Below are 6,001 nucleotides of genomic sequence, written 5' to 3'. Positions count from 1 at the left end.
CGTCGCCGTAGGCCACAGAGAAGCTTATATCGATTTTATATATTATATATTATTATTATATATGATTATTTAAATTACGTAGCAGTAGGGTATGGTCAATGTTTTTCATTATTTGAACCAAATACGTTTCCTTCCTAATATATTATCAAATGACTATGTCTACTATGAATTATACTTAATGTTAGTATGGAAGAATATCTGTGCAAAATTCAAATGGAAATGCAATTAAATAAGTCATTACATTATGCAATTGACAATTCATTATTCAATTTAATAATATCATTTGAATAAACGTTGCAAATTTAATTTCCATGTGAATCTTGCTACATGCTTCCGTGTGTTAGATCCAATTAGTAAAGAAACTGACTGTACACAGGGTCTTGTCGTATGATACATATATATATATTTATATTTATTTATTTAACAACATTATATACAGACACCAGTGAGACAGAGCGGTTCAGCTACCGTTCGTTGACCCTCCTCATGGCTCTTCCTGCCTGTCGGCGAGACGCCATCACCCCCAAAACAGACCCCTCAACAAACCCCTCAACAGAACCCTCAACAAACCCATCAACAAACCCCTCAACAGAACCCTCAACAAACCCATCAACAAACCCATCAACAAACCCCTCAACAGAACCCTCAACAAACCCATCAACAAACCCCTCAACAAACCCCTCAACAGAACCCTCAACAAACCCATCAACAAACCCCTCAACAGAACCCTCAACAAACCCATCAACAAACCCATCAACGAACCCATCAACAAACCCCTCAACAGAACCCTCAACAAACCCATCAACAAACCCCTCAACAAACCCATCAACAAACCCCTCAACAGAACCCTCAACAAACCCATCAACAAACCCCTCAACAAACCCCTCAACAGAACCCTCAACAAACCCATCAACAAACCCCTCAACAGAACCCTCAACAAACCCATCAACAAACCCCTCAACAAACCCCTCAACAAACCCATCAACAAACCCCTCAACAGAACCCATCAACAAACTCATCAACAAACCTGATGCAAACCTGATGACCTCAACCTGGGTGAACCACCCAGGTTGAGGTCCTTAACCAACATGCTAATCACTAAGGGGGTTAGATAGACCTTAGCCCCTCCCACCCCGGCGCCATGACAACACCGTCCCCGACTGAAACCCGACAGAGCCGTTCAAACGTTACGCTCAAAGCGTCGTCCATCACCATCATCATCATCATCATCATCATCATCATCATCATCATCATCATCACCGTCTCTAATGCATCGGGAGGCGGGCGGCAGGAAGCAGAGGAACGGATCAAACACACAAACACACACCGCACGATGGGCCAGCACAAACAGCAGCACCACCACGAAGGCACGCACAAACACTTAGACGCGTGTGAGGGAGAGTTGGGGACAGAGAGAGCCCGCGGCCAGCAGGGGGCAGCACCAACGCGGTCTGCCTCCGTCCCGGCTGTTGCTAGGTGATGTGATTCTGGACCAACTGTCGTTTTAGGACGCCGGAGGTTGCCGTGGTTACTGTTCCTAAAATAGGCTGTGGTTTTGTCTTGATTTGATCAGGTTTGTATTTCGGCCATTTAACACATTGAAACCACCCAGCATGCATCTGGAAGTGGCAGTCAACATGTGAGAAAGACATTGGTGTTTATGTGTGTGTGTGTGTGTGTGTGTGTGTGTGTGTGTGTGTGTGTGTGTGTGTGTGTGTGTGTGTGTGTGTGTGTGTGTGTGTGTGTGTGTGTGTGTGTGTGTGTAAGACGTTTGTGTAGCCAGTTTGTGTAGGGGCAGTGTGAAGCAACATGGTGATGGGACTGTAGTGCACAGGTTGACCACCGCAACACATCACAACATCAACAACCACAGGAACATCAAGCCCTCCCCTTCTCAAAATACCCATCTTAACACGGAATCTCTGGACGCCTCTACACAGAATGACTGGGGTTAGACAGTACAGAGACAGGTCATTAAGGAGCAGGGAGGGGTTAGACAGTACAGAGACAGGTCATTAAGGAGCAGGGAGGGGTTAGACAGTACAGAGACAGGGAGCAGGTAGGGGTTAGACAGTACAGAGACAGGTCATTAAGGAGCAGGGAGGGGTTAGACAGTACAGAGACAGGGAGCAGGTAGGGGTTAGACAGTACAGAGACAGGTCATTAAGGAGCAGGTAGGGGTTAGACAGTACAGAGACAGGTCATTAAGGAGCAGGTAGGGGTTAGACAGTACAGAGACAGGTCATTAAGGAGCAGGTAGGGGTTAGACAGTACAGAGACACGTCATTAAGGAGCAGGTAGGGGTTAGACAGTACAGAGACAGATCATTAAGGAGAAGGTAGGGGTTAGACAGTACAGAGACAGGTCATTAAGGAGCAGGTAGGGGTTAGACAGTACAGAGACAGGTCATTAAGGAGCAGGTAGGGGTTAGACAGTACAGAGACACGTCATTAAGGAGCAGGTAGGGGTTAGACAGTACAGAGACACGTCATTAAGGAGCAGGTAGGGGTTAGACAGTACAGAGACATGTCGTCAAGGAGCAGGTAGGGGTTAGACAGTACAGAGACAGGTCATTAAGGAGCAGGTAGGGGTTAGACAGTACAGAGACAGGTCATTAAGGAGCAGGTAGGGGTTAGACATTAAAGAGACAGGTCAATAAGGAGCAGGTAGGGGTTAGACAGTAAAGAGACAGGTCAATAAGGAGCAGGTAGGGGTTAGACAGTACAGAGACAGGTCATTAAGGAGCAAGTAGGGGTTACAGTACAGAGACAGGTCATTAAGGAGCAGGTAGGGGTTAGACAGTACAGAGACAAGTCATAAAGGAGCAGGTAGGGGTTAGACAGTACAGAGACAGGTCGTTAAGGAGCAGGTAAGGGTTAGACAGTTAGAAACACTGTTTTCATAGGTTTAAAATTTGAATTCATTTGTTAAGATGGATACGTTTTTCCTATGGGAAGCCCATAATATCAATGAATTATATAGCCATATAAATCAAAAGATCAATACATAAAATCATCAAAGTGCCGCGAGGGTGAAATGTACTTTAACCTACATAACACTCATGGCCAGGACACAGAAATTCAATAATTCCTTCATTCACAAACCAAACTAACGACAACGTCTTTAAACATCAATCGTTTAGTGGAAAACGTTAAGAAGCCATCGGTCGTTACAACAAAACGCCACCAGCCGCTGTGGCTCCACAATGAGAGCGCTGGGACTCCACATTAAGAGCGCTGAGACTCCACAATAAGAGCGCTGAGACTCCACAATAAGAGCACTAGTTCTCCACAATAAGAGAGCGTAAACCTTGCACGTGTAAACCTGTCAGGGCTGGTCACAGATCTATCCCCATGGGCACCGTGGTAGACTTTATACTTTAGATTTTATTGTCCCCAAGGGGAAATTTTTCTTCACGTCACAGTACATTACATATGTGGGCCGCACGCCGACAGACAATAAACAGAAACAAATAAACATCTACACAGATCTGCATAAACATCTACACAGAGTAGGACTGGGGGTGATTTATCTTGGCCTTTTATTGAGTGCTGTTATGGCTGCAGGCACCAGGCTTTTGCCGTAGCGAGCCCTCCTGCACAACAGGGACCTATACCTGCGTGCAGAGGGCATCACAGGCCTTCACGTCGACTCCCTCCTAAAGGCGCTTCCAACGCACCCCTCTTTGGTGGATGGCCTTTCCAGAAGGTTCCTCTCGTTAAACAGAAGAGACCCAGAGTCCACAATACTATCACCAAACTACACGGCTGGGAGGAATACTGGCCTCTGATTGGTCAGACCGTTGAGTCGAACGGCCTTCGTATGAGCGGTAGCGATAAACCCATTATTTAATCAGTCCATTGATTTGTTTGTTGCTCCAGAGGATTGAATTCTTCAGTGCGTCGCCGTCAAATGAGCGGGAGAACGCACAGCGGCCGCAGACTGACCTCTGACCTCTGGTGATTATCCTCATAAGGCCATTATCCCTGACCCAACCATAACTCCTGATTGAGCTCAATCCAGGGTCCACTCCCTACGACCTTCTGCTTATGCGTGTTAAGTTCCTACTGTGATTATATGTGATTTAACTCTTAGTCCAGGCCTGATTTAAATCAAAACTACTTTCACTCACAGGAAATATAGCTTCCTTATGCTAACAGGAAGTGACGTTTCCCAATGCTAACCAGGCTGATTAAAAGCTGGCACTACGCTATCTCGTGATGACACTCTCACTCACTCTCTGATCTCACTATATATTTGAAGCTCGCCCATCCAGGTATATACATTATAAAGCTCTTATCCTATTTTCTCCAGCAAAGATGGCTATTGCAATTTGCCCTCTTCTCAAACGGCCGTTTCGCAATCGACCTTTTCACAATCTACCCATTAGTGACATCACAAGTGGGAGTGTCCGATTAGACGTAAGATGAGTAGATCGGCCAACCAGTTGGTATGGTCCACTGGGTGAACTGGTAGGCTGATCCATCATTTACTGGGTGGAAACTTGGCTAGCAATAGTTAGCATTAACAGCTATCTTACGCTACACTTTGTGTTTACATGGTTACTTTAGTTCAGATGGTGGACGGAGGACTGGATGCTAATCCCCTCCTAACAGAACCAGTCATGTAGCTCCACCCCAGACTAGCGCACATGCTAATCCAACATTAACATCCCACTGCCTGCCGAGGTTTAGGGTGAGGCAGTGGAGGCTAAATGGGGGGGGGGGCATGGAGAGGATTCCCTATGCTAACAGAGGTTCCCTGTTTGTCTCCTCAGGCCCGGAGCCGCTGGTTCCCTTCAACCTGCACAGATGAACCTTACACCTGCCAAACCATCGCTTCCCTTGAACATAATTTATAATATAATATAACACTGACACAACGTCAAACTGTATATAAAATCACCAGTGTGGAATACATAAAACATACAGCTATAGTCGATGCTAGGATGTCCTGAGCTTCAGCATCTAGACCCATGCATACTAATAGTGTTTTAATAACGAGTGTGGAAGCTTCTACCAGGGAGGCCTACCAGGATCTAGATGCTTTGACAGGAGCAGGCTATGGCAGGCTGAAGACCCTCACTCTATCCCCCATCAACATCGTATTCTGTGGGTCGTCCGGACTTATCTCTGGTCTGCTGTGTTTGTTTTTGCTATGCTGAGCCCTCCAGGAGAAGTTAAAGGAAGGAGGCGTTACTAAGGGACAGAAGAAGAAGAGATGCGTCTGGAGGACTCTTGAAGCTAGAAGAGATGCGTCTGGAGGACTCTTGAAGCTAGAAGAGATGCGTCTGGAGGACTCTTGAAGCTGGAAGAGATGCGTCTGGAGGACTCTTGAAGCTAGAAGAGATGCGTCTGGAGGACTCTTGAAGCTAGAAGAGATGCGTCTGGAGGACTCTTGAAGCTAGAAGAGATGCGTCTGGAGGACTCTTGAAGCTAGAAGAGATGCGTCTGGAGGACTCTTGAAGCTAGAAGAGATGCGTCTGGAGGACTCTTGAAGCTGGAAGAGATGCGTCTGGAGGACTCGGAAGCTGGAAGCCTTGGTGCTGTGCTGAGGGAAGAGGTGGGGGCATTGTGGAGCTGTATGTATCGTGGAGGGTCTACTGGGGGCGGGGAGCTGGATGAGATCTAGTCTAGTCTACAGAGTTTCCTGGAGCGTCGTCTTGGACTTATCGCTCAGGGCCGTGGTTTCAGAGCGAAGGGGCGTGGCATCAGAGCGAAGGGGTGTGGTTTCAGTGGGCACGGGCGTGGCTTCAGACAGCGGGGGGGCCTGGACCAATGGGACCTTCTCCTTGTCAGGGGAGGTGGGGCCTGTGGCCTGGACGCTGGTGGAGGTAGTGTTGAGGGGGAGGTTCACGGAGCGGGTGGGCGTGGCCGGGGCGGCGCCGAAGCACTGGGCGATCTCGTCGAAGGTCTTGCCCTTCGTCTCCGGGACTTTGAAGAAGGTGAAGATGAAGAAGAAGACCAGGAAGATGGCGAAGATGATGAAGACCCAAGGGCCA

General features: G+C 47.5%; 1 long non-coding RNA gene across 1 annotated transcript; it reads left to right on the top strand.

Moving 5' to 3' along the window:
• The first annotated feature begins 1,336 nt into the window (after nt 1-1,336).
• On the top strand, nt 1,337-4,184 carry LOC132451628 (uncharacterized). The gene is made up of 3 exons (XR_009524151.1): nt 1,337-1,625; nt 1,780-3,362; nt 3,627-4,184. It is a non-coding gene; the product is annotated as an uncharacterized LOC132451628 (long non-coding RNA).
• The last annotated feature ends 1,817 nt before the right edge of the window (nt 4,185-6,001 follow it).

Source organism: Gadus macrocephalus, chromosome 22 (assembly GCF_031168955.1).
Source record: "Gadus macrocephalus chromosome 22, ASM3116895v1".
Classification (NCBI taxonomy): Eukaryota; Metazoa; Chordata; class Actinopteri; order Gadiformes; family Gadidae; genus Gadus; species Gadus macrocephalus.
This window is presented reverse-complemented; position numbering and strand designations above follow the sequence as displayed.